A 21,952-nucleotide genomic window follows, 5' to 3' on the forward strand; every position below is an offset into this window, starting at 1 on the left:
GGCGGAGAAAGCGCGGTGGAGCAAGCTCGACGTCGTGCGGCAAGCTTTAGAGGGTAGGGCCGGCTTAGCGCGCCGTCCAGCGGAGGGCGGGCATAAGTGGGCCGCTATCGCCTCTTCAACCGGCGGCAGCGAGAGGTATCCTTTGTTCTTGGCATCGCAACGGCGGAGAATGCCAAAGAAACAGCAGGACGCACTCTAGCAGAATAGGGGGCGCTCCAGGACTTGGCGACTTCTTCGTGTAACTCAGGAAGAAAAGGCGCCGGTCTGGACCCCAGGCAGGAAAAATCCATCCAGCCGGTTGTGAGCGGGCTGCTCAGGCGAAGACCACTCGAGGCCGAGGCTCGCCGCGGCCTGTGCGAGTACTCGCATGAGTTCCGTCTCAATGGAAGCTCTCTTGCCTGACGAAGTGCGGGCAGGGGGTGCGGGGTCCTCAGAGCCCGCCCAATCCTCACTGCCTGACGCCAGGATAGAGCAGGAATCATCCTCTCCCAGCAGGGCTTCCTCATCCGCGATATCAACGGAAGCGGCGGCAGACGGCGGCCGCTGTCCGTCAGGAAGCGAAACAGAAGAAGCCGGGGAAGCAAGCGGGCGAACCGGCGAGCTTTGGCGGCTGGGCACGGCGCTTTTTACGGCGCGACGCCGCGGCGGGCGGGGGAGCAGTCTCGGTGAAGACGGCTAGGCGAGTCCTCAGAGTCGCCATTGCCATCAGCTCGCAGTGAGGGCATCCGCCGTCAGCGAGCGCGAGAGCTGCATGTTCCTCACCCAGGCAGGAAACGCAGATCACGTGGCGGTCCCCGTCGCTGAGTGTGGCTCTGCACGAGCCGCAGGAAGGCATCTTTAAAAAGACGCTAGCTCTTTTAGAAATGTGTGTCGCGGCGGCGACACACACACACAGAAATACAGTGCAAATAAAAGAGAAGGATATAAGCGCCGGAAAGCGCAGCAGGAAGGCAGGAAGGCGGCGCGGCCAGCGACTTCAGTGACTCGTCCCGCTGAAGGTGCTCTCTCTCGACGGCGCGGCTTCTAATCCAGCTCCAGCGATGCGTGTGCTTCGCTTGAAGGATGAAAAATCAGATAATAGCTGCCTGCGAGCGATATTTATAGGCCTAGACCACGCCCATTTCGGCGGGACGTGATGCAGCGGGCGCGAAGTGCCCTGATTGGGTCTGACGTCAAGCCAGGCCTCGCTCGATAGGCTGCTGCAGTTGCCGCAGAGCAGCCAATAGGCGCGCGAGCTGTCTCGCCTATGTCTGCATTGCTGCTGCAACGCGTTTTGCATTATTACAAAATTAAGGATAATTTTTGGCGCTTTTTACGCCAGGCCTCGCTCGATAGGCTGCTGCAGTTGCCGCAGAGCAGCCAATAGGCGCGCGAGCTGTCTCGCCTATGTCTGCATTGCTGCTGCAACGCGTTTTGCATTATTACAAAATTAAGGATAATTTTTGGCTTCAATATCTCGCGGAAAAGGATTTTCCCCTAGCGTAAGATATCTTACGCAGTACGAGAGACCTCTCGTAAGAGAACTTACGCAGTACGAGAGACCTCTCGTAAGAGAACTGATCCATTGCAGAGATTCTAAGATTTTGGTTTATGTTAACTGAGATCATTTTTGTGCATTGTGCATAGTATGAGAATGAGATTGGGTGACCCAATTTAAATATAAATTGTGATTTAAACAGGCACATAACAGACATCTTACAGCCATTTTATTTTGGTTTCTTGTAAAAAAGAAAAGACAAAGAATTATTTTTGTTTACATTAAACACTATTCTAATTAGAGTAGTTTTCTTGCTTTTTCCTGCGTTTTGCAGCGAAGAATGCTTGCTTTTTTCCGCAACGAAGGACTAAGCTTTTTAATAAAAAGAAGAACTGCTGTGTTGATAACCAGAAGAGACTTTTGGAAATTAAGCTGTTTAATTTTTGCGGTTCTCTGAGTGTTCAAGATTTCAGACAGCTGCCTTGATAGGTGGGATGACTGCAGAAAAATAAAAGAGGAAGTGGGACCTGCAGCCACCCTCCTGAAAGAGGAAGTTGACAGTTCTGAGAGGGGTGTAAGACTGAAAATACTGGTTGAGGCCTGATTTATGGGACAAAAGGGCCCGGCTGGCTAATTAACATTTGAACTCACAGAAGCACATGAACTAACAACAAAGAACTCACACAAGAACATGGTTTAATGTGAATGTTTATCATTGACTGTTATGCTTTTGGTGTCATTTGAAATGTCTCAAAGTGAGTGGTACAGATATCTCATATCCAGATAGATAAAATAAAAGGAAATAAGGTTTATAGAAGTTCATAGGAAACTGGTTTAGAGATAATGACAGATAAGGCAACCCCCCTTCTGTGGGATAGAAGCCATTTGAGGGTGGTCTCACCCCATCCCCCTTCTCACCTGGTCAGAGGATAAAGGAAGGTGTTCTGGCTCTCTCTGTCTCTTCTTTTTGGCTGGACGTGGAATTGGATAGGTGGTTTCGCTCTCTCTCTCTCTCTCTCTCTCTCTCTCTCTCTCTCTCTCTCTCTCTCTCTCCTCTCTCTTTCTCTCTCTCTCTCTCAGGTCAAGCTGGGTAAGACTATTTGATGTAACCAATGTATAACCATGTTTTAGATATTTGAATTGATTGTGGAATTGATCTCTGATATCTGAAATATTAAATTGTTACATATGATTATTATAACTGATTTTGACATTGTTCATTTAATGGTTAAAGGAATAGTCAAACATTCGTTCACTTTTAGTGAGGCAGATTATTAAAACCTTTCATTTATGGAGTCAGATGAATTAACGAGTAAATACATATGATTAATGTATTGCAAATTTAACCAACCAATACTTTGCATGAGTGAGGACAGAACACGTGACAACCTTCCCCGTGTATTGGCGAACCGGCAGATTGGGCCAATATAGCGGGCCTTACAAAATGGTGACCTCGGACGTGATCTCAAAACAGATCAAAACAGTTTCACGAGAAATGTCCTTTTCAGCAAGTATTTGGGATTTTAAAATCAACAAGAGGTTTGAACATCTTCTCTTTCTTCCGCCGCGATGGTAAGTAAACTTTTTATGCCCTTTATAGAAGTGTTGAAGAAATGTTTGCATTGTTTACGGGTCGGAATTAAAGCCCTTTGTTTAGAACGTGAAGCGGTAGCCAGATGAAGAATGAAAACCCTTGTGCATTAGATTTTAAAGATCTCCTTGTTTTGCCTAAGCAACAAGAAACGAAACCTAAAGTGAGAATAGCATCTTCCAAATAATGAATAATCGATGAAGAGCTAAAAAAGTAAAGACTAAAAGTTTTAAAATCAGGCGCATGTTTTCCGGCCATTGTTGAAACCAGCAACACGTGAAAAGAATGAGCAAACTAACAGAAAACAGAGAAAGAAAAATCTAAGTTTGTAAAAGATCGGAAAACACGTGATTTTTATAAATAAAAAGGCAGATCGATGCATTGTTTATGAAAAGAAAATTTGGAGAAAACAGGATGATATGATTTACAAGCTAAAACTCAAATATCAAGGCTAATGCTAAGTGCTATTGTCAATGCTAACCCATGCTGTGCCCAAGGCTAATGCTAAAGGCTAAAGCCATGCTGCGTCCAAACGCTTAAACCATGTTTTGTCTCACTGGCTGACTGGTAGGCCCAAAAGCCACATTGAAAACATTAATATCCTATACTAAACCTAAACTAATCTTGACAAACTCTATATTCCATTAAAATCTTAAACTTTGACACAGATGGAATTAAATTAAGTAATTCAATTTAATTTGGCTTATTTAAGTTCCTCTGAGAAGTAAACCCCTAAAGTATTTGATATGCTGGGATGGAGATAGATCTTTTTTAGAAAGAAGACTATCTAGTCAAAAATCTGGGAAAATTAACTGTAAGCCCATTATTGTGAAAGCATGTGTACTGATCATGTCTTGTTTACATTATGGGCCGAAAAGGTTCAGCCTACACTGTACAAACTCAGTAGAAAAGGTCTTAACATGGATGCTATTGACAATGAAATTTTCACTTGGTGGAAAACAGTGGGTAGTAAACAGAAGAAATCAAAACATGGTGAAATAATTGAGGCTTTAAACTTCATAAGTTATAAACGGCTAAATGAGTTAACAAAATTTCTATCTTCGCTTATGGATGCTAAATGTGAAGAAGTGCATTCTAAAAATGCAGAGGCACAAGAGTCAGAGGAAAAGATTCAAGATCTTCAAACACAGCTAGATAAATTACTAGAGCTGTTAGCCCTGACTAAAAAGTGTAAAAATCACAAAGACACCATTGCAGATCTTAAGGCTAAGCTAAATGCTAAAAGCAAGTCTCCCAACAAGCTTAACCGTGATTGGGCTAAAAATGTACACTTCTTAGATGAGGCAGCCTGCTCTAATAATCTTGTATCTTTACAGACAGATGAAGCATGTGATAAAGTTATGAAAAGAGTGCCTGTTTCTGCCCTTAAGGTGATACGGCACCCAAACGGCACAGAGTCAACCATTCGGCGTCCTTTAACAGTAACTGAATGTAGCTTGTTTAAAGCAGAGATCGGACCATTCCCTTTGAAAGGGCCATTCGAACCATGGTGGAGACACATTGTTAGTCTAAAACATGCATTTCAGCTCGAACCAAAAGATATTTGGCAAATTGTTATCAGCTCAATTCCAGATGTTCTGAACTATAAGATACCACAGGTTTTGATGACAGGCACCATTGTGCAGTCAATGCATCAAAATGAGCCTGAGAGCGAAATCTTGAATAGACTAAAACAATGCCTTCGCGAGCTGCGTGGTTGTAGTCCTGTTGGATGGGAATTGATTTTCAATCGGAAACAGAGTACTGAAGAATCGTTTGAGACATATGCAGAAAATATGTTTGAACTTTTTGAGGAGTATTCTGGAATTGAGGGTGTTAACCACAACAATGTAATTGTCCTTGAATTCCTGCTTACAAATGCAGGGCCGCGTGTACAGCAATCACTCATGTGTGGTGCTTCTCCAGCACAAAACACATTCGAAGGTATTGTTAGTTGGGCAACAAGAATTGAGTCACGAAAACAAATGCATGGTGAGGTAGCTGTGTTAGAATGTCATGAAGATCCTCCATCTGCAGGACAATTCAGAAAGCCACACTGTGGCAAACTGAACAGATTCTGTAATTCCTGTCACAAAACAGGCCATACAGAGGAAAAGTGTTGGTCACTGGGCAGAGGCAGACCTCCACCCTATTTCATAAAACGCAGACAATCACAATATAATGACAAAAACCAGCACTCTGCAAGTAACCAAAGCTCAAATGCATCTAAAACTCTTACTGACCTAACAACTTTGGACGCTCAAGGCCTTCAGCTATTAGCGTCATTTGCTAGTCGGGTAGCAGCCCAATAGCAAATAGCTTAAATGTTTAACATTTAAATTCATTGAACCTGTCTGCATTTTCAAATTTGAAATTGTGCTTAACACATCGTGCCCTACACATCGTGCACATAGAACACAATTTGGTTGTTTGTGCTACAACATGCACATAGGCTAATTTAAAGTTTATTCTTTAAACACAGGATTACTTTACTGTAAGTGTAGTTGAAACACTTAGGCAAAGGTGATATAGATGTTATATTCTATTGTTTTGCTGTGGGTGTATTTGGAACACTTAGGCAAAGGTGATATAGATGTTGTATTCTATTGCTTTGCTGTGGGTGTATTTGGAACACTTAGGTAAAAGGGTTGTAGATGTTGTATTCTAGGCCATGTGTCCTGTGTAAACTGAAGTAAACGCGTGTGTCTGTGCTGAATTTGATGGCTATAATGTGATTCACAATGAATTTGAAAATCAGAAACAGCGAACACATCTCATATTTAAGGCTTCAGAGAACTAAATATTTTTATGTTTGAATGTACTCTGAATTACTCTGAGATTAGTTTTTTCCAAAATAGATTAACGGATTCGTATGTTTCCACAAGATTGTGTCAGAGATTGGCGACGGGACGGCTAGCTGATATCAGGAAGTGTGCGGGCGACTTGGATGAGAGGATGGGTTAGTCCGACTAGGATCAGCTTTACGCTGGTTGATTAACCTAGCTTGGACGCTTCCGATGACTTCTGTTCTAATTTAATAGTTTTGGAAAACGGTTGAATTAAGTTCCTGAAGGGCTTCCAAGGGGGCTATTGTATATATCTTTGGTTGTTGCGCGTGTACGGCAAAATCCCTAGATATTTAGCCAACTGCCTCAGCTTCTGATCTTCGGGGCTGACCACTTGTGTCGTGCATCCTTGGGAAGGACTGCAAAGCGATATAGTTTTCCTTATCTATAAATGGAAAAATATAAAGTAAGAGTAAATAGAAGAATCAAACGTTATAATGGCCATTTAAAAAGACTAAATGAGAAGAAAAGGTACTTGAAACCTAGCAAAGGGAAAAAGAAAAACAGCGAATGTACATCTTATCAGCCCTGAGCCAAAAGGCCTTTTAATATTCAAATGTATTGACATGAGAACCAGTAGAGATTTGACCATGCGTTAAGTTGTTCCAGAGACTCTTCAGAGACCGAAAACAATATAATTTGACTTGTATTGTTAGAGAATATAATTATATTATAACTTGAATTATAATAAACATTATATTACACTCGCCGAGCAGGACAATAATTGGAGAACTGTGACTTTCGTCATTAAAATTGAATTCTGAAACAGAATTTCATTTGTGTGCTACCCAGTGCCAAAAAGGGGCGGAGTATGCCTTTATTTTTCACCGTTAGAAAACACGGCTAGGAGTGTGGCACAGGTAATGGCACGCTAAATAATCCTTGACTGGGGTGCACCAACTGAATTGAATCTGATAAGATAAGTAAATTTACGAGGAGGGTGTGAAATGCTAAACAGCAGAAGAAGTACCACAGTTTTTTGCAGGTCAAAAAAATATCTGCACAAATTAAAATGTGTGAATGCATTGCACATGCACAGAGCCGCCTTAACCTGATGTAAGGCCCCGGGGCTGAGAGGTTTTGTAGGCCCCCCATCCCCTCGATTTATAGAGTCTCATTTAAAAAAAGTGTAATATTTAGGTAATCTACATCACAGATTGCATTCATTTCTTTCGAGACCTACAACAGTGAGTTTTTTTAATATTGTTTTCAATTTTAACATTGTTATTAACATATCACTGAGCACATAAACACAAGACACTTTATTTAACAACCACACACAGCAACTAAATTTCAACTTTATGCAAATGAGAAGCGATTTTCGCGAGCGACAACCAATAGGAAAGAAGCCTTTCAGTGAAGCTCAGCTCCCGTCACCGCCTCGAGTGCAGTGCAGGCAAGACAGAAGAGTTCGAGGGCGATTTCACTGTTTTATATGATTTACTGTAACTAACCACAAACATGGATATAATAAAATGATGCATGGAAAAGAAACTGTCGACAGTCTCAGTGAGTTTATGCTGGATTTAGTGCGTAAATCATTTTGTTTACAAATTAGACGCTTTGCAGTTGTTATATACATGTTAAAGATTTTATTTTGGATGTGTTTAATTGTGATTATATTGGCTGGGTTTATAAAAGTTTATAAAATTGAAAGGATCATTGCATGGTACATTTGGAAACAAAGCTTGTCTATTTCTAAATGTAATCGCGTGCATCGCTGATGATTATACTGTCCGTGTGTTGAAAAAAACTTAGATTAAACACACTCGCAACAGACACAGCCCAAAGTGGAGACGTTACAGCGTTGCCAGCGGCACTGAGCGGACTTTTGCCGCTGTAGTGGACACGCACCGTAACGCCTCATTCGCGCCGCGGGACCTCTAGACGTGCGTAAACGCGTCTTTGCATTGACTTAACATTGAAATCACTCGCTCCTGACGCGCTATTCGCGTTTGGTGTGAACGCACCATAACAGTAACATTAGAGCGACAGCACTACCAACGTCCACAAGCGACTAGCGACATACAGCGACAAAATCTGACAAGTTAAAACAATATGACCTTTTCAGCTCATCGTGAACCTGAACATGGGAGGCCCCTGAACTTGGGAGGCCCCTGGGCTTCAGCCCAGGTAAGCCCGTGCATTAATGCGGCCTTGCACATGCAGCAGACTGAAGGCTGAACTGAAAAAGCAGCTTCAGGTGTCACAACACACTGAGACAACTGCAACAATTCAGACGTGGTCAATGAAACTCGGTTTCATGTGACATCTGGAATTAAAATTGCTAACAAGTAAAATAATTCTACTCGTCTGAATTTATGCTTTTGAAATATTGGAATTATCTGTGGTTCGCTCTCCTCTGTTTTCTGTCTCAGGCTTAGGCTACTTCTGCAAAATGGTGGAGCCCACCTGGAGAAAATCCAGGACAGCGGAATTGTTCGAACATAACCTGAGACTCGGGAGATGGGTGAAAAAGACATTATAAAAGGCCTTTTCACACGTCACACTATCACATTACTGCATAAATATGGCCTCCCAGTTTAGAACTGGATCGAAATTTGCAACACAATTGTTATCGATTAGATTCCACCCATCTCCTAGATATGAACACTGAACACACCCCTCCATCACTATACCCTCACAGCAACATCACCTGGGGTAGATAGAGTCTATCCAGGCTGAACACTGCACATCAGACGAAGATGTGTCATCTTCACACTAACAGATCCAGATAGCTTCACACACACAGGGTGGAGCTGATCTCATGATCATGGTCTAACAGAGACACAGAGAATAGCATACGCTATTCACAACAAACTGCTAACTAATGTAACACACATGAACAACTGAATGGCTACAGTCACAAATCAAGACAAATTCTAAGGCAGACCTGCCATTAAATTTCAAACTTTATGATTGTTGGTGGGAGTTGGAAGATCAGAGGGCCCCTGGTTTCTCAACTTACCACTAATAACAGAAACATAATTAAAATGGATAAATCTGAAGTGAGACCAATTCAATCAAGTAAAAAATAAATACAAAAATTTACAATTCAACTCTGTCATCGACTGTGACTTAGCCAGATCAATACACACACTCTCAAACACACTCTCTCACAGACACACACACACACACACACACACACACACACACACACACACACACACACACACAAACACTCTCACAGACAAAAACACACTCTGACATTCTAAAAAATTCTCACACAAACACACAAAACCATTGATTGGTTTACACCGACCTCTTGATGCATTTCTGAAACCTATTTTGATTTCTGCATTTTTTTCCTTTGAGTAATTCAGAAAACATTTCTGAAACTTATTTTGATTTTAATTTTCTGAAACTTATTTTGATTTCTGCATTTTTTCCTTTGAGTAATTCAGAAAAACATTTCTGAAACTTATTTTGATTTTAATTTCTGAAACTTATTTTGATTTCCTTTGAGTAATTCAGAAAAACATTTCTGAAACTTATCTGCATATTTGTATATTGTCCATTTTACTTGCAACAATGTATTTGGACATCAATTCAATTGAATCTCTATGTTTGGTTACACCAAAATAGCACTGGTTGTTTTGTTAGAATGCCATTTATTTAAATGTTTCTAGAAACAGGGTAAGAGCTTGTAAGATCTTCCTTTGTCCTTCCTTGACCCTCTATAGGAGTACTATTGACGTGGTAATTAAAAATCAGGTAATTAATGAGACCAAACGTACCACTCACAATTGCTGACATGAACATGGTATTTTACATTGAACATGACATGATTTTTCCTTATTGCATTATGCGTTCCTATGCATTTCCTTACTGCTATAAGTTCATATGTGCTCAATCGTGAAGCGGACATTTAAGATGCTTTTCAGGTGTCTCACACAAAGCCGTGTGGACCAAAGGAGAAGCCCTTCATCCACTGAGCTCTGCCCAGACAGCCGCACCACTGGAGGTGACAGGGTTGGTCAAGAAGGGTCAGATCATCATCGTGGAGAAGGTGCCAGGGAAGCGGAAGTTTCTCCATGAAGGAATGACACGTCAACTGAACAAGTCACAAAAGGTCCAGATTGACTCTATGAACTTTGCTCACGTCACAGGATTACAGGAAGAGAACCTGAACGCATTCATCCACCTGCTGGACTCAAGCTATACACCTGGTGGGAACAGGTGTTCTGCAGGTGAACACAGCCCACTGAGCTTCTACAGATGCCAACATTGCAAAGACAATTTTTGTGCTACATCTTCAAGGATTATAACAAACGTCTTACTGTGACCCCGTAAGTGTTCATCGGAATGTGACCCACGGGATCAAGGAGGGAAACTGTAAGACTGAAAATACTGGTTGAGGCCTGATTTATGGGACAAAAGGGCCCGGCTGGCTAATTAACATTTGAACTCACAGAAGCACATGAACTAACAACAAAGAACTCACACAAGAACATGGTTTAATGTGAATGTTTATCATTGACTGTTATGCTTTTGGTGTCATTTGAAATGTCTCAAAGTGCAACATGACATCATGACTTTTAGTAAACATACACGCCACTTTCGAGTCAAAAGTGGCGTGTTATCTCTATACGCATTTTGAGCTATCCGCGTGTATGTTCACGCCGAAACGAACCGTCATCTTCCGCGTGTATGTCTACGCCGTTAAATGTCCGAGCGAAACGGAGCAAAATGTACGTGAAAGAATCATGTTGGTCCCCTTTGGAAAACGTGTAGATGTCACAGTTTAACAGCCTCAGACGTGAATCTTACACGTACCATTATCCCCGGACGTTTGCTAATCCTACCCCTAAATCTAATCATAACCATTTCTAAAAACTATAGGCTACAATTATAAAGAAAAACAACAGACAGACAAGTATAATCACAATAATTTATTTAATGAGAAAATGTCAAAATCGGTACCAAAAGTTGTTCACGTAACGATGCGTCGCAGTCCTCCCTGGCAGTGGTTTTGTATGAGGTAACAGACAGAGCAGAATTTAAGTTATTAATTCAAATCCATGAAAACGTTAATCCGTCTTCGGTTCGGTTCGCTCTGAGGGCTGCGCGGCAGTGCGCACTTCATTTCAAATGTGAATGTGCATGACGCAATCTGTGACGAAGCAGGAGACGAGAGCCAATGAGCGTTTGATATTACTGCCGTAACCATAGTAACCTGTCGCTTCTTGAGGGCGCAATTTTTGAATTTGAATTCATAACAAGCGCGGGGTTTGACGTTTACGGTCAAGATGACGATTACTGGATAAAGGGCTGAGTTTGGATCTTTTTCTTGCAAATAATAATGGATTCTGAAGGTTTGGATTACATCAAGCTAATAAAATTGGTGTATTTTGTGAATCGATGTTGTGTTGTAAGGTTAGTATAATTATGGTTCTATAGGAACCATAAATAAATTATTGTGATTATACTCGTCTGTCTGTTGTTTTTCTTTATAATTGTTGCCTAGGTAGTTTTAAGAAATGGTTATGGTTAGGTTTAGGGGTAGGATTCGTGGCTCAAACTATCTTTTAATGCCATATTGTTCATAAAAATGCCATTTTCCTACATATCTGTCAATTACGTTTTATCATTTTAATATTGTCCATAAAATGGGTATGTTTAGGTGTGGGAAGATTAACCCCAGTGACGGGTAGGTTTAGGGACTTTTAGGGAGTTGGGGTAGGTCATATCTATATATACAGACTAAGTAATGTAACGTTAAGTCAACGGCGTTGATAAACACGCTGAAAAGCGATTATGCGTGTTGATAGCACGCCAAAAATGGAAATCGAATTGGCGTGTCATACATACGCCATTTCATGAGATCAGTCTGCAAAGTGAGTGGTACAGATATCTCATATCCAGATAGATAAAATAAAAGGAAATACGGTTTATAGAAGTTCATAGGAAACTGGTTTAGAGATAATGCCAGATAAGGCAACCCCCCTTCTGTGGGATAGAAGCCATTTGAGGGTGGTCTCACCCCATCCCCCTTCTCACCTGGTCAGAGGATAAAGGAAGGTGTTCTGGCTCTCTCTGTCTCTTCTTTTTGGCTGGACGTGGAATTGGATAGGTGGTTTCGCTCTCTCTCTCACTCTCTCTCTCTCTCCCTCTCTCTTTCTCTCTCTCTCTCTCTCAGGTCAAGCTGGGTAAGACTATTTGATGTAACCAATGTATAACCATGTTTTAGATATTTGAATTGATTGTGGAATTGATCTCTGATATCTGAAATATTAAATTGTTACATATGATTATTATAACTGATTTTGACATTGTTCATTTAATGGTTAAAGGAATAGTCAAACATTCGTTCACTTTTAGTGAGGCAGATTATTAAAACCTTTCATTTATGGAGTCAGATGAATTAACGAGTAAATACATATGATTAATGTATTGCAAATTTAACCAACCAATACTTTGCATGAGTGAGGACAAAACGCGTGACAACCTTCCCCGTGTATTGGCGAACCGGCAGATTGGGCCAATATAGCGGGCCTTACAGGGGTCAGCATGGGGAGACTGAGATCGTGCAAAGGTGACAATTCACTTGAGACTTTTCCTAAAGACAATTTTGCCATGCATTATGCAATTTTGTGGCAGGATGGATCAAAAGCCAGACCGAGGAGAGTGCCATCACAGCCTGACGATCCAGTGTATCAGCCTGAAGTTCAACTGAATGACGATCCACACAGAAAGACAATCCAATGCATTTTCAATGATCACTACAAAGACCGTTTCAAATTTAGTTATTAGTTACTTAATTATTTTTCGATTATTTACTGGTTTCAGTAATTCTTCATATTTCTTCAACTAACACTTTGAACCTGCTTTCAATAGGTACCAGTAACAGCCCTTCTGCACAGCCCTACTGCAGGAAGTTCAATAGCGGAAATGAGAGCATGACTAACAAATCAGTTAAAACTGGGGCTGGATTTGATAGTGAGGGTTCTCTTACGAGAGGTTCTCTCGTACTTGCGTAAGTTATCTTACGCTAGGGGAAAACCTCTTTTCCTTGAGATATTGAAGCCAAAAATTATCCTTAATTTTGCAATAATGTAAAACGCATTGCAGCAGCATGCAGACATGGGCGAGACAGCTCGCGCGCCCATAGGCTGCTCTGCGGCAACTGCACCAGCCTATCGATAGAGGCCCCTCATGACGTCAGGACCAATGAGGGTGCTTCGCGCCCAATACGTCATGTCCCGCCGAAAGCGGGTGGGGCTAGGGCTATTAATACGGCCCAGAGAGGCTGGTTTGGTCAGTTTTTTATCTCTTCAGCGAGCTACACATCGCTGGATCCTGAGAGGAAGCTGCGCCGTCTGACTCAAGCACCCAACGGGATTTATCTGCATCTGAAGCTGCCGGTCGACAACTCGCCGCCTTCAGTCGCCGTTCCTGCTGACGCTTTCCGGCGTACATATCCTTTTCTCGGTTACTGTGTTTTGTGTATGTGTGTGTGTTCGCCGCCGCAACACACACTCTCATTGCACTAAAAGAGCCGGGCGTCTTTTTCAAGACGCCCCTTTCCCCCCCAACCCGCAAAGCTCGCCGGTGCGCCCGCTTGCCTTGCCTGCTTGGAGGATGATACCTGCTCTCCCTCTGTTCGAGCCGCGCAAACCGCGCCGTTCACAGGGGATGTCAGGAGCGGACGGTCACGGGGCTAGCTTTCTCTCTCCCTCTGTTCGAGCCGCGCAAAATGCGCCGTTCACAGGGGAGGCTGGAAGCGGACGGTCGGGGTTAGTTTTTCTTTACGTACAAGAAAGCTACCCTGCCTCTGCGCCCCATTCACGCGTCAATCACCAGCGAAAGGAGAAAATAGCGTTTTAGTCCCGCCGAGGCTGGACTGACCTGAATTTTCTCACACATTTCTCAGTTCCCTGATCAGGCGACTAGAAATATAAATATTGCAGCGCCGGCAAGCAAACGCCGAAGAAAACATGTTGACGCTCTTATATGTTCGTGCATCTGAAAGCCTTTGTGTTCCCCCCTGTGGCTCAGTGGCGGAATCTTTGGTTTTTCACACGAGAGACCGGTGTTCGAATCTCGGTCTAACGGCAGATTAATTATGCCTCCAATGCTTCGCTCTGTCAGTTCCCTGAAAGGCGACTGCAGATGTGCATTTTGCAGCCAACGAGCGCGTTGTACAACCCGCTCGCCTGCACCCAAACACCGTTTCTATGGTTCCCGTGCGTCACTGGCGAAAGGAGAAAAGAGTGATAATGTCCCGCTGCGGCCGGGCCGAATTCTATTTCTCACACATTTCTCATTCCCCTCTGAAGTTCAGGCGACTGGAAATGTCATACTGCAGTGAGCGAGCCTGTTGTAATACACGCACACCTGCAAACAAACGCCAGCATGTTGACGCTCTCTGTTTCTATGGCAACTTCTCGCTCGTTCAGTTCCAGTAAATGCGACTGTTCCAGTGTATTCTGCAGTAAACAAGTCGGCGGCACAGCCCGCTTGCCTGCACACAAACGCCGCTTTACGGCTACCCAGATAAATCCCATAGAGTGTATTTTCTGGTGTTCCGGCCACGGCCGATGGTGTTATGATTGTAGACAAAATGCCCACTGCCCAGTGCTCATTCCTACACAGAAACACAGCCCGTCGCACAGGGCTCGCGCACATGAAATCGACCCAGATCGATTGCGCATTAAATGTGGTAAATGTGCCCACTGCCCAGTGTCCACAAACACTACGTTCTGCATGTCTCAAGGTTTCTGTAAAACGAAACCAACATGCATTCGCTCTGCTCAGGCAGACAATGCTCTCAGTGTTGTAAATGTGCCCGCTATCCCACCCCCACATTCACACATAGACATGACAGGTCTTACGGGACTCGCCCAGCCCTCCCCCTCTCGGTTGACCACCGCAGAGGAGTCGAGTGCGGCCAATCTGCCCGCTGTTATCAGCGCGCCCCCTGCCTCAAATGTCATAAGCGCGACGCTTATGTTGCAGCACACTGAAGTCCCTCTGTCGCTGAGCGACCAGAGCGCGCTTCGCATTCAACCCCTAGCCATTCGTGCAAACGCATGGGCAAGGCTACCCGGGGTTTCGAAGTGGGTGCTAGACATTATAGAAAGAGGCTATTCGCTACAGTTTGGTCGACGCCCGCAACGCAAAGCGGCGCGAATCGATACTACGGTGAAAAAGGAAGTAGCACACCTACTTCGGGCCGAAATAACGAAGTTACTGAGCAAAGGGGCTATAGAACCCCTATCACAAGCTCAGAGCGAAGGGGGCATGTACAGCAGATATTTTCTGGTACCCAAAAAAGACGGAGGTCTCAGACCTATTTTAGATCTAAGACGACTAAACAAAGCACTTCTGAAACGACGGTTCAGAATGCTCACGACCAAGAAAATACTCTCGCAAATTTGCCAAGGGGACTGGTTCATGTCGATAGATCTGAAAGACGCTTATTTTCAAATACAAATAGCGTCACGTCACAGGCGATTTTTGAGATTCGCCTTCGAGGGCCAGGCATATCAGTACACAGTCCTGCCATTTGGCCTATCCCTGGCACCTCGCGTATTCACGATGTGCATGGATGCAGCGCTCGCACCCCTCAGGCTCCGAGGCATACGAGTGCTGAATTATTTGGACGATTGGCTGGTTCTAGCTCGATCACAGTCGGAGCTCATGGAACACAGGACCATATTACTCGATCACCTCGAGAATTTAGGTCTCACAGTCAATTGGGCAAAGAGTTCACTGTCTCCCAGTCAGAAAATATCTTTTCTGGGCACAGATCTGGACTCGCTGTCTATGACAGCACAGCTGTCGCCGCAGCGCAGACTAAGTATTCAGCGCATGACAGAGATTTTTCGCCACGGCGCTTTAGTCCCGCTCAAAAAGTTTCAAAGGATGCTGGGTCTCATGGCTTCAGCATCCTCAGTGCTTCAGCTGGGTCTGCTTCGCATGCGCCCGCTGCAGTATTGGTTGAAAGCGCGCGCCGCGCAGAGCTTGGACCTCCGGTCTCGCGCGCCTCAAGGTCGATCAGAAATGCGTCGCAGCTCTGAAACCTTGGACAGTGACCGACTGGTACCGGTCAGGTGTAAGCCTGGGGACTTCCTCGAGTGTGAAGGTGGTGTCTACGGACGCCTCAACCTCGGGATGGGGAGTGCTGCTCGAGGGCAGACCGTTATTCGGCCAGTGGTCGGAACGGGAAAAGCTTCTGCATATAAACTGCCTGGAAATGATGGCAGTCGACAACGTGCTGAGGCGCTTTTGTCCCCAGATAAAAAGACACCACGTCTTGGTCCGTTCGGACAACATGTCAGTGGTGGCTTATATAAATCACCAAGGAGGTATCAGATCCAGAATCCTTCACAGGCTGACGGAACGCCCCCTGGTCTGGGCTCAGCACAATCTGCGCTCGCTCAGGGCAGCGCATGTGCCCGGCCATCTGAATGTGGGACCAGACAGACTGTCCAGAAACAATCTGCCGACAGGAGAATGGTCTTTACATCCACAGACAGTCAAAATGCTATGGAGGACATTTGGCAGAGCGGAAATAGACCTATTTGCGTCTCAAGAGAACGCTCATTGTCAGGAATTCTTCTCCAAGAGCAGGGATGCGCTGGCTCACGTCTGGCCCCGCTGCCCGCTCTATGCTGTGGGGTGCCGGAGGTTCTCTCCTTTTTACAAGAGCTTCTGGATAAGGGCAGAACCCCATCCACGCTCAAAGTTTATGTGGCGGCCATAGCAGCGTTCGCTGAACCACCGCTTGGCCAGTCATTAGGAAGGAACGATCTGGTCATTCGCTTCCTTAGAGGAGCTAAGAGGCTGAACCCTCCCAGACCACCCTCAGTTCCCGTTTGGGACCTTTCCACGGTTCTGGAAGCCATGAAAGGTGCCCCATTCGAGCCAATACAGTCAATAGACCTGAAACTCTTGTCTTTCAAAACAGTGTTTCTTCTGGCTCTCGCTTCAGTGAAGCGCATAGGGGATTTGCAAGCGCTCTCAGTGAGCGCGACGTGTATGGAGTTTGGGCCGAATGACTCGAGAGTCATGCTCAAACCAAAGCACGGATATGTTCCTAAATCCCTCAACACACCGTTTAGGGCACAGGTTATCTCCCTGTCGGCCCTGCCGGTATCTGAGGAGGAAGGGGACGCAGGCTTCCTTTGCCCGGTCAGGGCGTTAAGAGCCTATGTGTCTCGCTCATCTGTTTTCAGACAGACGGAGCAGCTCTTTGTTTTGTTCAGCGGACGTTCTAAGGGACTAGCTGCGTCAAAACAGAGTCTATCCAGATGGATAGTTGATGCTATAGCGCTAGCTTACACATCCAAGGGCCTGCAATGCCCGATAGGTGTCAAAGCGCACTCCACAAGAGGCATGGCCTCGTCGTGGGCTTGGTCCAGTGGGATTGCCTTGCAAGATATCTGTATGGCGGCAGGCTTGGCCTCCCCGTCTACATTTATAAGGTTTTATAACCTCGAGGTTCCCGCTTTACAAGCTAGGTTGCTCTCGGTTTAAATTTTCAGTATTGCCCGCCCGAATCCTATCGGCTCAGGATGCTGAAACCGCTAGAGCGTCGATCACTGATCGTATATATACTTCTGTGGGCAGTGCATAAGTCCCCCATATCTATCAGTCCAGGCCGTGTTCGCCCTGGCTGTGTGGAACACTTGATATAATATGATCCTATCAGAGCTCTATATTACAGGAATGATGCTATTCTAGCCCCTCTTCCCGGATTCTCTGTGAGTCCCTTGTGATTAGGCACTGTATGAGCCCCGGGCACCTGCCCTTGGGACTTTAGTGTTATGTCTCAAGCACGCACGGCGTTTTACACTGTGTTCCCCTAGCGTAAGATAACTTACGCAAGTACGAGAGAACCTCTCGTAAGAGAACGTACTCGGTTACTAACGTAACCTCGGTTCTCTCTAGAAGAGGGAACGAGTACTTGCGTATCTTGCCGTGCATGCGTCACGTTCTGATTCGCTTCAGCGATGAAAAAACTGACCAAACCAGCCTCTCTGGGCCGTATTTATAGCCCTAGCCCCACCCGCTTTCGGCGGGACATGACGTATTGGGCGCGAAGCACCCTCATTGGTCCTGACGTCATGAGTTGGAAGTTGAAAGTTTTATTTGCCATTTGTACTTATACCGCAATACAGGTACATAGGAATTTTTGTAGCAAAGCTCTTGAGTCAGCATTAAGATACAATACATAAAAGGAAAATACATCAGAAAGAGTCAACATACAAGACCACCTAACAAACTACACACAATAAATAAACTACACACAATAAATAGACTACACACAGTGAATAAACTAAACTACACACTATGAGTAGACTCTTTAGAAACAATTAACAAAGAGCAGCACAAAACCTGTCAAGCATACTCACATACTAAGATTTTTGCTTAAAATTAAACTTTAAATAACATTATTGCACATTTGATTTAATTTAGTTAAAAAGGAAGACCTTCCCAAGAGAATACATATTATTGTCAGTGTTAAAAGCTTACTATAATAAAGAGAAATGTCTATTTAACAGAGACTGACACATGTTTCCCCTGTTATGTCCTTCGCCATCAGTCTAACCGTCGCAGGGAAAAAGCTGTTATAAAACCGCACCCTGTGTGATATAATACTGTCCGGTCTGCCATATCTCAAGTTATATACTGAGTGTTTAGGCTTGAACATTAAATGTCCAGGGTGGTTTGTATCCCTGAGAATGTTCTTAGCTCTCTTTCTGCAGCGTTGTGTATATAGAGCATCCATAGATGGAAGATCCGATCCGATGATTCTCTGTGCTGTCTTTATCACCCTTTGGAGAGCTCTCCTTTCTGCCTGGGTAGTGCTTCCAAACCACACAGTTATCCCATTTGTTAAAATGCTTTCCATAAGTCCTCTATAGGCCTGGATAAGTGGTTTGCGGCTGAGTCCTGCCTTTCTTAGCAGCCTGATAAAATAGAGCCGCCGTTGGGCCTTCTTCACTGTGACAGCAGTGTTTATGGTCCAACTCAGATTTGATGCCACGTGCAGGCCTAGGAACTTGTGACTCTCAGCTTTTTCCTCTTCCGTCCCTTTAATGATCAGTGGCTGTAAATAAGGTTTCTTCTTTCTAAAATCCATAATTAATTATTTTGTTTTATCTAAGTTAAGAATGAGGTCATTATCATCCCCATAAGCCAGAATTTTGTCAACCAGCAGCCTGTAACCAGTCTCATCCCCCCCTTTAATCAAGCCCAGAACAGTTGTGTCATCAGCATATTTGATAATCGCAGTGTTGTTCTGGTTAGTAACACAATCATGTGTGTAAAGAGTAAAGAGTTTTGGACTGAGACAGCATCCCTGAGGTGTTCCTGTGCTTAAAGTGAGCTCAGTTGAGATGTTACCTCCCATCCTCACTTTTTGTGGTCTGTCACTCAGAAAATCCAAAACCCAGTTACAGGTGGTGGATGGGACCCCGAGGTCAGCCAGCTTCTCAATTAGCTTTCCAGGTCGGATCGTATTGAAAGCAGAACTATAATCCAGGAAAAGCATTCTTACGTATGTTCCAGTTCTGTCTAGATGTTGAAGAGTAAAGTGCAAAGTCATGGCCACTGCATCATCCACTGATCTATTAGGGCGATATGCAAACTGCAAGGGGTCAACAGTGTCAGGAACCACAGAATTAATATGTCTGAGCACAAGTTTCTCTGGGCACTTCATAGGGACTGAGGTCAAAGCGACTGGCCTGAAGTCATTCAGGGTAGAAGTGTTTGCTTTTTTGGGGACAGGTATGATAATGGATGACTTAAATAAGCGTGGAACTACTCCATGTGTAAGAGACAGATTAAAAATGTCTGTGAACACACCTGCCAGTTGTTCCCCGCAGACCTTCAAAACTTTCGGCGATACACCATCAGGTCCCACTGCCTTACGGGGGTTTAACTGCCCAAAAACCTTTCGGCCCTGTTCTTGTGTGACATGGAGCGCACATTCCTCAGTATTCAAACCGAGTTTTGATGGAGTGTCCCCATTCAGTCGGTCAAACCTAGCATAAAAATTGTTAAGGCAGTCTGGTAAGGTGGCATCTTTAATCTCCATCCTGTTTGTGCTTCTCTTATTATAATTAGTAACAGACTGAATTCCCTGCCACATACTGCGTGTGTCGTTTTGCATGTAATGGCTTTCAAGTTTTTGGGAATATGCCTTCTTTGCTATTTTAATGGACTTCCTCAAATCGTATCGGGCTTTCTTATATTCTTCCCCATTCCCTGCTTTAAATGCTACCTGTCTTTGCTTAATCTTTAAACGTATATCACCATTAAACCAGCGTTTTTGATTTGGAAAAATACGTACAGTTCTAGAAGGAACACAGATAGATGTACACCAGTTAATATAGTAACTGACAGTCTCTGTGTAGTCATGAATGTCCTCTGAAGCATCTTTGAAGACATTCATGTCTGTAGCCTCTAAGCAGCCCTGCAAGTTCATCAGTGCACTTTCCGTCCAGATATTAACAACTTTCTTTGTAACTGGATCGGATAGTCTTCTTATATAAGTTGGCTTTAAGAGAATTGCTAAATGATCAGCTTTTCCAAAATGCGGTTCGGGCTCCGCTGTATAAGCATTTTTAATATTACTATAACACTGGTCCAGAATATTTTTTCCTCTAGTGGGAAAGGTTACAAACTGATACAGTTTCGGAATACTCTTCCGCAGATTGCAGTGGTTAAAATCTCCCAGGATAATAAAAGCAGCGTCGGGATACATGTTCTCATACGCATTGATCATGTTAAGCAGTTTTTTTAATGCGGCCTCCTCACTGGCAGAGGGGGGGATGTATACAACAGTCACAACAATGCACTGCAGTTCTCTGGGTAAATAAAAAGGTCTACACATCAAGGTTAAAAACTCCACGTCCTCAGAACAGTGCTGTGAAATTACCTTACTGTCTGTGCACCAGGATTGATTGACAAAGATCGCTGTTCCTCCCCCGCGGGTTTTCCCACATTCCACTGTGTTGCGATCGGCTCTGTAGACCGTGTAGCCCTCTGGTGTTATGGCCTCATCGGGGGTTTTATCTCCTAGCCACGTTTCACAAAAACACAGCAGTGAACAATCCTGAATGTATCGCTGCGTACATATCCGTGCATGTAATTCGTCCATTTTGTTCTCCAGTGACTGGACGTTTGCAAACATTATGACCGGTAACGTTAGCCTTCCTCTGCTAACCAAACGGCGAATCCTCCTGTCGATCCCTCCCCGCCTGCCGCGTTTCCGCTTTCGGCTCTGGTTGTCAGGAACCACGCCTGCTCGGGCTTGGCCTGGTGTCGCACCGACATCCCGAAGGATTTCCGGAAAGGAGTCCAACAAACTGATGTCAAACAGTCCATTTTGACTACTCTCTCTTAGTTGTTTCAGGGTCACTCGATCATATTTTATGTTTCTGTGTGCAGCTGCCTTAACGTGACGTACAAATACAAACGATATAAACAAAAACAGCAGAAATTTGACTCGTAGAGCTCTGCAACGTCGCACACAGAGGAGCGCCATATTCACACATGTGCAAGTCACAAGTAAGTCTCAAGTCTTAACCTTCAAGTCTCAAGCAAGTCCGAGTCAATTTTGTGAAAAGATTCACGATAGGCTCTATCGATAGGCTGGTGCAGTTGCCGCAGAGCAGCCTATGGGCGCGCGAGCTGTCTCGCCCATGTCTGCATGCTGCTGCAAATAAATTATGTCAATCAAAACAGCAGTATCTAAATGTATAAAGTGGGCACAGAGGGTAAAATATGCCCAATAAAATAATGACCTTGGATGATTTTGGCTAACTATCCTGAGCTGGGTTATTGCTTTGGCAGAAAGAAACTGTGCCACACCTGCGCAGCACATAATTGATTGATTTTGGGAAACAAATTTAATTTCTGGATTATTATTAGCTGAAGAGCTTTATAGCATAACCAAATTTCCAACATATTACTAAAGATTTGAATGTTTTACTGAAGCCCAGAGCATGAATTAAAACAAAATATGTAGGGGGCACAAAGTTAAAACCTAGACCAAGATTAATGTGACCCAAACATGTTAAATTT

At 44.1% G+C, this 21,952-nt stretch overlaps 1 protein-coding gene and 1 long non-coding RNA gene across 2 annotated transcripts in view; both read right to left on the bottom strand.

Moving 5' to 3' along the window:
- Nucleotides 1–21,952, bottom strand: part of LOC309509868 (ADP-ribosyl cyclase/cyclic ADP-ribose hydrolase 1) — a 366,738-nt gene that overhangs the window by 260,479 nt on the left and 84,307 nt on the right. The gene's annotated exons all lie outside the window — the stretch shown is intronic.
- On the bottom strand, nucleotides 18,940–21,410 carry LOC309509892. Its single transcript, XR_014210111.1, has 3 exons — nucleotides 20,805–21,410; nucleotides 19,730–19,908; nucleotides 18,940–19,491 (listed from the first exon to the last, which is right to left on the bottom strand). It is a non-coding gene; the product is annotated as an uncharacterized lncRNA (long non-coding RNA).

The sequence above is a fragment of the Leuciscus leuciscus genome (assembly GCF_965113295.1).
Source record: "Leuciscus leuciscus genome assembly, chromosome: 11".
In the NCBI taxonomy this organism is placed as follows: Eukaryota; Metazoa; Chordata; class Actinopteri; order Cypriniformes; family Leuciscidae; genus Leuciscus; species Leuciscus leuciscus.